This window comes from Mustela lutreola, chromosome 11, assembly GCF_030435805.1.
Source record: "Mustela lutreola isolate mMusLut2 chromosome 11, mMusLut2.pri, whole genome shotgun sequence".
NCBI lineage: Eukaryota > Metazoa > Chordata > Mammalia > Carnivora > Mustelidae > Mustela > Mustela lutreola.
In genome coordinates this window covers 37,290,417-37,301,043 of record NC_081300.1, presented here as the reverse complement: position 1 = coordinate 37,301,043, position 10,627 = coordinate 37,290,417, and positions in this window count along the sequence as shown.

Below are 10,627 nucleotides of genomic sequence, written 5' to 3'. Positions count from 1 at the left end.
ATGGACAAAGGAGCAAAGTCAATACAGTGGAGAACAACTAGTCTTCAACAAATGGGACTAAAACAACTGAACATCCACACTCAAAAAGAAGGAGGAAAAGAAAAGAGTCTGGACACAGCCCTTTCATTCCTCACAATAATTAATTCAAAATATGTCATAGACCTAAATGTAAAATGCAAGGCCACGAAACTCCTAGAAAGATAATGCAGGAGAAAACCTTGATGACCTTGCGTATGGTGATGACTTTTTAGATATGACACCAATGGCACTATCCATGAAAGAAATAAATGATAAGTTGGACTGCATTAAAATTAAAAACTTCTCCGCTGTGAAAGACAATGTCAAGAGAAGGAGAAGACACACCACAAGCTCTTAAACTCAACAATAAGAAAACAACCTAATTAAAAAATGGACCAAAGAACTTAACAGATACCTCACCTAAGAATATGCACAGATGGCAGATAAGCATATGAAAAGATGCTCTACATCATTTATCATCAAAGAAATACACATTAAAATGAGATACCACTACACACATATCCAAATGGCCCAAGTCTGGAACAGTGGTCATATCAATCCTGGACAGGTTATAGAGCAGGAGGGTACAAGCTCTCATTCATTGCTGGTGGGAATGCAAAATAGCAGAGCCACTCTGGAAGACAGTTTGGTGGTTTCTCACAAAACTAAACATACTCTTAACATACAATCCAGCAATTGCGCTCCTCGGTATTTACTCAAAGAAGTTAAAAACTACGCCCACACCAAAACCTGCACATAGATAGTTATAGAAGCTTCCTTTATATTTGCCAAAACTTGGAAGCAACCAAGATGTCTGTCAGTAGGTGAATGGATAAATAAGCTGGTATATCCAGACAATGGACTATTATTTGGCTCTTAAAAAAAAAAAAAAAAAAAAAAAAGAGCTATCAAGCCGTGGAAAGTTATGAAGAAAACTTAAAGGCATACAAAAAAAAATACTTAACTGCACTATACCATGTGAAAGAAGCCAGTCTGAAAAGGCTACATGTTGTATGATTCTAACTACACAGCATACTGAAAACTCTGTGAAAGATCAGTGGTCATCAAGGATTAGGTTGGGTGGGGAGAGAGCAGAATAAATAGGCAAAACACAGACAATTTTTAGAGCAATGAAAATATTCTGTATGATACTCTGATGATGGACACATATCGTTTGTCGAAACCCACAGAACGTGTAACACCAAGAGTGAACCCTAAGGTGAGCTAAGGACTTTGGGTGATTATGATGTGCCCATGCAATTTTATCAATTGTAATAAATGTCCCACTCTGGTGGGGGATGTTGATAAACAGGGCGGCAGTGCATGTGTGGGAGTGGGGGTATATGGGAAATCTCCTTCCATTTTACTTAATTTTGCTATGAATCTAAAATTGCTCTAAAAAAAAATCTATTTTTTTTTTAAGGGAAGGAGAAGTGCACCTAACTGACTCAGTTGATTAAGCCTCCATCTCTTGATATCAGCTCATGATCTCAGGGTCGTGAGATCAGGGTCGTGAGATGGAGTCCCTAATCAGGCTCCCTACTAGGTATGGAGACTTTGAGATTCTCTTTCTCACTCTGCCCTCCACCCCTGCTCGTGCTCTCTCTCTCCCCATCATAAATAAATAAAAAAATAAATAAGGAGGAGGGCTCATAAGGGGTTTTATTTAAAAACATGAAGATACAATGTAGCTTAAAGTTCATAAAGTCCAAACCCCACATTCTATAGCCAAGGAGAGGGAGATGCAGGGAGCACAGAGACTTATCCAAGGTGAGAAAAGATTCTGACATTTTTAAAATTTTCCAAGCCAAAGTATTGCTCTGGTTTTCCCAAAGGAGTCAAAGTATATGTATGAAAGTGTGTGTTGGGGTACAGGCAAAAAGTCCTGTGTGTACATATCTGTACGTGTACTTGTCTACACAAAATGAAGTAGTAACTGAATAGTTTGTACCAAAAATAGATTTGGCCTAAACTGTCCAGGTAACTAAAGTCTTGTAATTTTTTTTTCTTGTATCTTCGAGATGATTGCTCTAATTCTCTGCTTCACTTTAATACATGGACACCCCTATAAAATACAAATTTAAAATGCTATACCTTTTAGACAGACATGTCCTTCTTTAGAACCTATTAATATTTACATTTTGATATTAAATCTCCAGAATCTAATTAGGTGGCAGATGGGGGCCATGTCTGTAAAGGGAACATATTAAAATATCACTGACCTGTCAGCAGACCAAAGCTAGAGAACTTTCTCTACAATTTGTGAGTTGACTCTGAAGGGCAATTCTGAGCTGCTGAGCTAAGAGCTGCCTATCACTTCACTTGCCCGCTCTTACTATCTTAACACATGTGGAGATTTTCCAAAATTGCCAGAGTCACTTATTCATTCTGTCACCCATAGCAAGGGCTAGCATGCCTATAAAAAGACAAAGAGAAAATACCTCATCCGTCTCCCATCCATCACCTCCCCAAACATTCAGGACAGACTCTACTCTCCAATTTTTCAGGTCATTTCACAAAAGCACCGGTGCCTCTCCAACAGTAAAGAAAATCACTCAACCGTCTCTGGGATGATGGGGACACCTTGGCCCTGACCTCCCAATTCAGTATAAATCTAATAATACAGATCATGAAGGTGCAGTGTGTCTTCATCAGGAAGTAAACAGCTTGAGGCCTTTTATTCATTTCATTTCTGGAACATTTCAAGACTACAGACCAGAATAGAAAAATACAGAATCCCATGTCTCTACCACTAAGATAAAACAAGTTAACTTTTATGATACTTGCCTCAACCCCTCTATCTATTTATCCATCTGCCTGAGCCCCTTTCATGTGTCCTGCTCTTTCACAGAGGTAGACCGCCATTTTAAAGTTCACATTCCTGTACGTAAGGAGAAGGTGGGAGACGGGGAGAAGGAGGGAGAAATGGGGGGGGTGTTTTTGTATTTTCCAGATTGATTATAATGAGCATATATTACTTTTGTAATAAGGCAAAATCATTTGGAAAACAAAAATTAAAACAACAGTGTTATCTTCTCATTTCAAGGAGTACAGATGGAACGCATTCTTGAAAAATTTGTTTTCTATCACAGCTTGGAAAAGTATGTGTGGACAGACCACGTTCACGCTGCCTGAGCAGGGAGAGAGAGGAGTCAGGGCTGCTCCTGCTGTCCCTGATCACGCTTCAGTCCCCCAGTGGGTGGTGGCCTCCTCCAGCCTCCCAGCAGCTGGTAGGGGCACACATTCTGCCATCAACACGACATCGCCTAAATGCCCATGGGCCACTGTTCTTTGATTAGGAAAGAGGCCATTGCTTCGGTGAGAGCAGTTTTTAAAAATTGATGAGAAGGAAAAGTAATCCTTTCAACAAAGGATACTGGAATAATTGGACAATAACAGGCAATTTAAAAAAAAGAACTCAACCTAAATTTCACACCTTATAAAAATTAACTCAAAAGAGATTAGAGATCTAAGCATAAAATGTAAGACCATAAAATGTTTACATGAAAATGTAGAAAAAAACTTCATGACCTGAAGGGAGACAAAAAGGTTTTTGACATAACGCCAAAGATGTGATCCCGAAAATTTAAAAAATCATTAAATTGGACCTTATAAAAATTAAAAATGCTTGCTCTGAGAAAGACCCTGTTAAGAGGATGAAAAGACAAGCCACAGACTGGGAGAAAGTACTTGCAGATCATATGCCTGACAAAGGACTTGGATCTAAAATGTGTGATAAAGGAACACCTGGGTGGCTCAGTTGGTTAGGCGTCTGCCTTCAGCTCAGATCATGATCCAAGGTCCTGGAATGGAGCTTCACTTGGGGCTCCCTGCTCGGCAGGGAGCTTGCTTCTCCCTCTCCCTCTGCTCCAGTCCCTGCTTGTGCTCCCTCTCTGTCAAATAAATAAATAACATCTTAATTAAAAAATAAGTAAAATGTGTAACAAAGTCTCTAAATTTGGCAGTAAATAAGCAAACAATCCAATGGGGAAACACACCAAAGCCTTGAACACAGATATCATTGGACAGCATTTGCATGTCAAGCAAGCCCATGAAAAAATCCTCAATTCCTTTAGCCATTGGGGAAAAGCAAATGAAAGCTACAAAGAGATGCCGCTACACACCCATTAGGACAGCTAAAGTAATACCAAGTGCTTAGGGGTGGGGAGGTTCCAACAACCCTATACTATTTTTTCTATTTCTTGTGAATCTTAAACTATTTAAAAATTTAACAAAATATTTTATAGAAAGTTGTGAGAGCAAAAGCGTGATTACAGAATTGATCGGAGAAAGGGTGTTGAGGAAATGGAATCCAGGAGTGAAGATCCCTCTGAGAAATCCTCCGACTAAAGACCTTCCCAGATGATAGCCCTGAACAGTGGAATTTGCTGGGGCAGGCAAATCCCCAGGTCAGCATAGCAGAGCACTAAAGAGTGAACTCTGGGGCCAATAATCAATCGTGATGGTGACTCAAACACTTAAAAAGTTGTATGACTAAGGAAACAAATCCATGCCTCATCTGAAAACAGGAAAAACTACAACATCCATGTTGAGAGATATTTTGAAGATTAAATAGAAAACATCGCACACATAACATTATAAATGTTGCATCATTTTAACTTTGTTATTATTATTATTATTATTCACCTGGATTTTGCCTGGAATGGGCAACTCCCAAAGAATCTCATTTATTTTTGTCTCCTCTACTCCTCATTTTCAAAGCCTTTCTCATTACGTCACGATCTCTGTTCGCACTTGACTTCATTATGAAGACTGCTGCTATTCTATGTACTTTATACTTTTTAGTGATTTTTAAGGTTTTAATTCTAAATGTAAGTGTATTGATTATTTCCAGTATAATGATCTAAAACTGATCTTTTAAAAACAATTGTATTTGGGGCGCCTGGGTGGCTCAGTGGGTTAAAAACCTCTGCTTTCAGCTCAGGTCATGATCCCAGGGTCCTGGAATCAAGTCCCGAGTCAGGCTCTCTGCTCAGCAGGGAGCCTGCTTCTCTGTTTCTCTCTGCCTGCCTCTCTGCCTACTTGTGTTCTCCGTCTGCCGGGTAAATAAATAACATCTTTAAAAATTAATAATAATAATAATTGCATTTTAAAATCCAATTTTAAGCAAATTATATTACATTATTTACATATCTGTGGGTGAATCTACACCAAACTGGTATAATAAAAAACAGTAGTTATAAATATAATGAAGGAAAAAATATTTACCCAAGATGACCATAATATGAGAAACTGAATTAAATGATTGTGTGCTCCCTTTTTCTGTAGGAAGTAAAATTATTTTCTTGGTCCTTCAAGGAGTTACTCTTCTCATTAACAAAAAGCATGTCTTTTTTTCCTGCAAGGCCCCATACCCTTAGGAACCCTTAAGCATGATTTAAGTTGTCAGCAGATTAATTTGAACTTTCACCAATAAATTATTCATATTTTTTCCTCCAATAATGACTAATGGAATATGTAGGAAATGTGGAGTGTTCACATTTTGACAGTCATTTTTATCAGAACACTGAAAGCACGTACTCTTAAACATTTATCACAGGACTACATTAAAATCGGTTGCAGACAGAAGGAACGAGAAGAGACTCATTATCTAAATTCCTGAAGTATGGAATGATGTGGTTGTGACCTTTAATTAATATAATGCTCTACAGATGGGAAAGTCTGACACACATGCCTTATATTGTACAAACTCCAGCTAAATGTTTGCTAAATCAACATTAAAAGCCTGAGTTGCTGGGTCACACATAGTTATCTTTTTTTTTTTTTTTTTTTAATCTTTGGCCCCAGAGAAAAAACCACATTCTGAAGGACAGATACACTGACATAGGCGTAGAACATGAAAAGACAGCAGTATGTTGTCGTGTTGTCCTTTTCCTCACACTTGGTAGAATTTCTCCATTGCTCACTACTTCGAAGCAAAAATTACTAGTTGTTCCAAAACATGGGCTGGTTTTATAGACTGATCTTTCACGATTTCAAGGAGGAGTGCCCATAATCTCAACTGACCTAAAGCAGGCTACCACAGAGCTACTAGTCCCCGGGGCCAACCGCTCGCGCAGAGCAACTCCCGGGAGTACTGAAAGATATTTGGGGAAAGCCTTTTCTTTTCTGTAGGCGAATTCACTACACGTGGAGGTTTGATGGGGGGCTGGGTAAGTCAAGGGGCTGCTCCTGCGTCCGGCGAATACAGTATGTTAAAGATTGTCTAACTATCAGGTTATCTTGCAAATTAGTTCCTTTTCTGACCTAGAAATGTGGTATTAAGCAATAACAGGCTAGCTGGTAGAGCCTCACAGTTTTTCCTTAAAGAAGAACGCATGTAACAAAATATTTTTAAAATATAAATATTTATTCTCTTTATCAGTGACTGTTGTCCTACATTTAGTAGTTTTTAAGACTGTATTTTTTTTTAGAGCAGTCTTAGGAGGATAGAGCAAAATTGAGAGGAAGATACAGGGATTTCTCATAATATTCTCCCTCGCCTGCCAAACACACGACCTCCGTGTTATCAACATCATTCACCGGAATGGTACTTTTTTTTTTCTTTAACCAAGAATTAACCCATATTGACATACCATAATCACCCAAAGCACGTAGTTTACCTTAGGGTTCACTCTTAGTGTTGTACATTCCATGATTCAGGATAAAAGATTACCATCGTTATGATATCATATAGAGTATTTTCAGTGCCCTAAAAACCCCTACATTTAAATTTTAATTTAGGTGTTTCTTGGGGTATTTTGCCCTTTCAATCTATATGGTATTTTATTTTATTTTTTGAAGATTTTATTTATTTGAGGGCAACACTCTCAGTCCCCTCCCTCCTTGGGAGTTTTGTACTATCCCTTTGCTATCACTCAATAAATCTTGCTTTAAAAAAAAAAAAAAGATTTTGAGGAAGAACACTGCATGCGCATATGGGCATGGGGGATTGTGGGGAGAGGGAGAGGGAGAAGCCGACTCCTCACTGAGCAGAAAGCCCCAAATGGGGCTCAATCCCAGAACCCTGGGATCATGACCCGAGTCTAAGGAAGCCACTTAGCCAACTGAGTCGCCCAGGCGCCCCAATGATATGACATTTTATGTTATTTTATTTTTAAAGATTTTATTTATTTGACAGAAAGAGATCACAAATAGGCAGAGAGGCAGGCAGGGGAGGGGTGGAGAAGCAGGATCCCCGCTGAGCAGATCCCAGGGATCACGACCCCAGCCGAAGGCAGCAGCTTAACTCACTGAGCCACCCAGGTGCCCCAATATGGCGTTTTAGAAGACAGAGTGTAAGTACCTTTATTTTCTTTTTGAAAGACTGTTTGTGTGACCAATGGATCTATCACAGCTGCTAACTCAGGAAATGAACCCAGAGCCCTGGCCTGCTGCTACAGCCCGCTGCTCCATCCCAGGGAACCCAAGGCGGCCCGACAAATGGAAAGCACAGCTCCCGCCTGGATTTGCCAATGCTGTTGCCTAACAAACAGATAATAAGCTTGTCGCAAGGGAAAACAATAATTCAAAGAGGGTTTGAAAAGAGAGAGATTTAGTCCAGGTGGCGGCGGAGGGGAGAGATGGCCGGCTTAAGCCTTAACAACCCACCTGTTCTTCCCAAGAGGGACACCTAGGGTTTTATACGAGAGGTTAGGGAGGTGCATGAGAGAGAGAGAGAGAGAGAGAGAGAGAGCGCGCGCGCGCGAGCAGGCGGAGTGGGCATGGTCAGGGTGTGTGTGTGTGTGTGTGTGTGTGTTCAGCCTATGATCTTGGGCGGGGAAGGGGGACATGGGGGTGTGTGGTCTTCCAGGCATTCTGTGCTATCAGGGCTTTTCTGGTTTGATGATTGGAATACTCTGGTTATTGCAAAACATCCTCATCCATGCCTCAAGATGGATGGGGTTGGGGTCTATAGTTGAGCAAGAGAGCTCACTGACATTAGGAGTAAATATTTTAATAATCCAGGAATAGGTCTGAGCACACAGATTATCTTTCTTAAAACGGTAGTAAACAAGTAGTTTAATACTAACTAGGTAAATACCCAAAAAGTGTGGAGAAAATAAGACTTGTATTTCTTAGAGCAGTGCTTCTCAAACTTTTGAGTGTTTACAAATCAACAGGGGATCTTTTAAAAATTTAGATTTGATACTACAGACCTAGGGTAAGTCCTGAGATCCTATGTGTCCAACTAGCTCCTAGCTGGGGCAGATACTGCTGGTCCCTGGACCATGTTGTGAACATCAAAACTTTATCCTCCTGTATCACTGAAAGTTGATCATTAATAAGGAAAATAAAACAGCAACCCATGCATAAGAGTGTTTCCCCAAACAGTAACAGACCATCATTGTCTTCTGGCGATTTCCTTAGCCTTCAGACCCAACGCCTTCACAACTAGCATTTGACATGTGCTATGGAAACAAGTCATTCAATTCTATTTAAAAAAAAAAAAAAGAAAGAAAGTGATGGAATTTTTCACTTTTTAAATAGTAAATGTGTCTTTATGGTACTTATTACCTAGATAAACCTATTACATGGCAAATATACCTATTTGTTTAAGACTAAATTAAAGCAGAGATGAAGGTTAGTATCTGTGGGATTACTCTTCATTGAGCTACATAAAGGTAATGATTGATTAGGTCTTTTTAGAGGCAGGGAAGAATTTCAGTAAGAAATACCATGAGTACTCACCTTTGCTTACTTATTTGAAAGAAGGTGTTAGAAGTGACATTTGCTCCTCACAGATTTTCCTCTTGTTCATAGAAAAGAGAGTATACTGGCTTTATTAATTCTGTTTCTAACAGTAAATTTCTGTGGAAATTTCATAGCTATCAGTCACTAGCACAATTTATAGAAGTTAAATCTCTGCTTTAGAAATAAATGTCTCTAAGAAAATAAATATGAACTTCAAATTTTCAAGGTACATATAAACAGAAGAGAGATAAACACATACTTTTTTTAGAGTTTATTTACTCATTTTGAGAGAGAAAGAGAGACATGTGTGCTGGTGTGTAAGCAGGGGGAGCGGCAGAGGCAGAGGGAGAGAGATGATTTCAAGCAGACTCCACGCGGAGCACAGAGCCCAGTGTTGGACTCATTCTCACGATTCTGAGATCATGACCCAAGCCAAAATCAAGAGTCAAATTTTTAACCCGACTGAGCTCTCCAGGCACCCCAAACACATAAGTATTAGCTACAGTTTACATTGAATGCAACACATAGAGGAAAAATACTTTGTCAAGAAGAATCTAAAAAGAAACGTATCACCTAGCAGGGATACTTCACACTTTATTTATGTGTGTTATATCTATCCATATTTACCACACCAGAATTTAAAACAGAAATGTTCTTAAGTATTTTTTTAAAATAACAATAGTCAATATATTACATGTTAACATAAATAACATTTTTTATGAAAAATAACTGTCCTTTCCAAAACAAAAAATACTTAAAGAGTAGCCTTGTTTTATAATTTTGTAAACCTCCTTAGGGTTTGACTTACTAGAAAACATCTGGATTCTCATAACTGCATCTGTATTCTGTCTTTTGCAATATTGTGTTTTGGTCAAAATACAGAGGAAAATTCCACATCTCACAGATATGCAGTTTAGAGGATTATTTTCCAAATCTTTTCAGATTAATTTTGGATATGTTTGTCTGATATTACACCAAAATTCAGCAAGTGCTAGTTTCTTATATATTAGCTGCCATGTGGAATATAAAACCATATCGATGAACTTTTCTACCCTATTAGATTAAAATCCCTTGGTCTGTCTTGCCCTTTGATATATAATATAATTTTGAAACATCCTGCACTGGTCATTTGGAAAATACTGTTTGCTGAATTATGCAGATGTTCCAAATATTGACACATTTTATGATACAACTTTTATTAAAATCACATTTGTTAATATCACCACCAATCTCATCAGAAAAGTATTAGAAAGCTTTCGAGCTCATAGTAGCAGATTCAGTTTCCCAAAATTCTGAATTGCACTGCAAGAATGGGTTTTAGAATTATCAACAATGACAAATGTCCACTGTTTTCTTAAGGTGACAGATTCATTTATTCATTTTTGAGGAATATGTATAGCAAAAACTCAAATCTAAACAACTACATGCCTCTGATAGTCAGTCTTTAAAGTAAGAGGGTGTACCACCAAAGAAAAAGCTAGTTCAGCTCCCAACTTGATCACAAGAGTGCTTTTCCTCAAGACAAACAAGATCTGTCTAGATCTCTTCCTACAGTTCCATCACCAAACCTGGATGAGAGTTCTGCTAGATCTGAGTCCAGTGTTTGAATCACCAGACCCATACTTGCTACCATGTCCAATGCCTCTGGTCTTGCTCCGTCCCTCTTATGACCGACAGGGGAGCTACTTCCTGCCTGGCTCCAGCTCACCCCGTTTTACAAGGGCTGAGCTCTACTTTCATTCACCACTACCTTGCTTCATGTGAGATCCTTGGCATAGACCTGGACCTGAGCTCTCTCCCTACTTCATCTCTTTACTTCCAAAGCTGAGCTTCAGTCCCATGTCTTTCTAATCCAATGTTCCACCATTCTGGACAAAGACCACAACCTGTTGTGGTCCTAGTAGGACATGACATT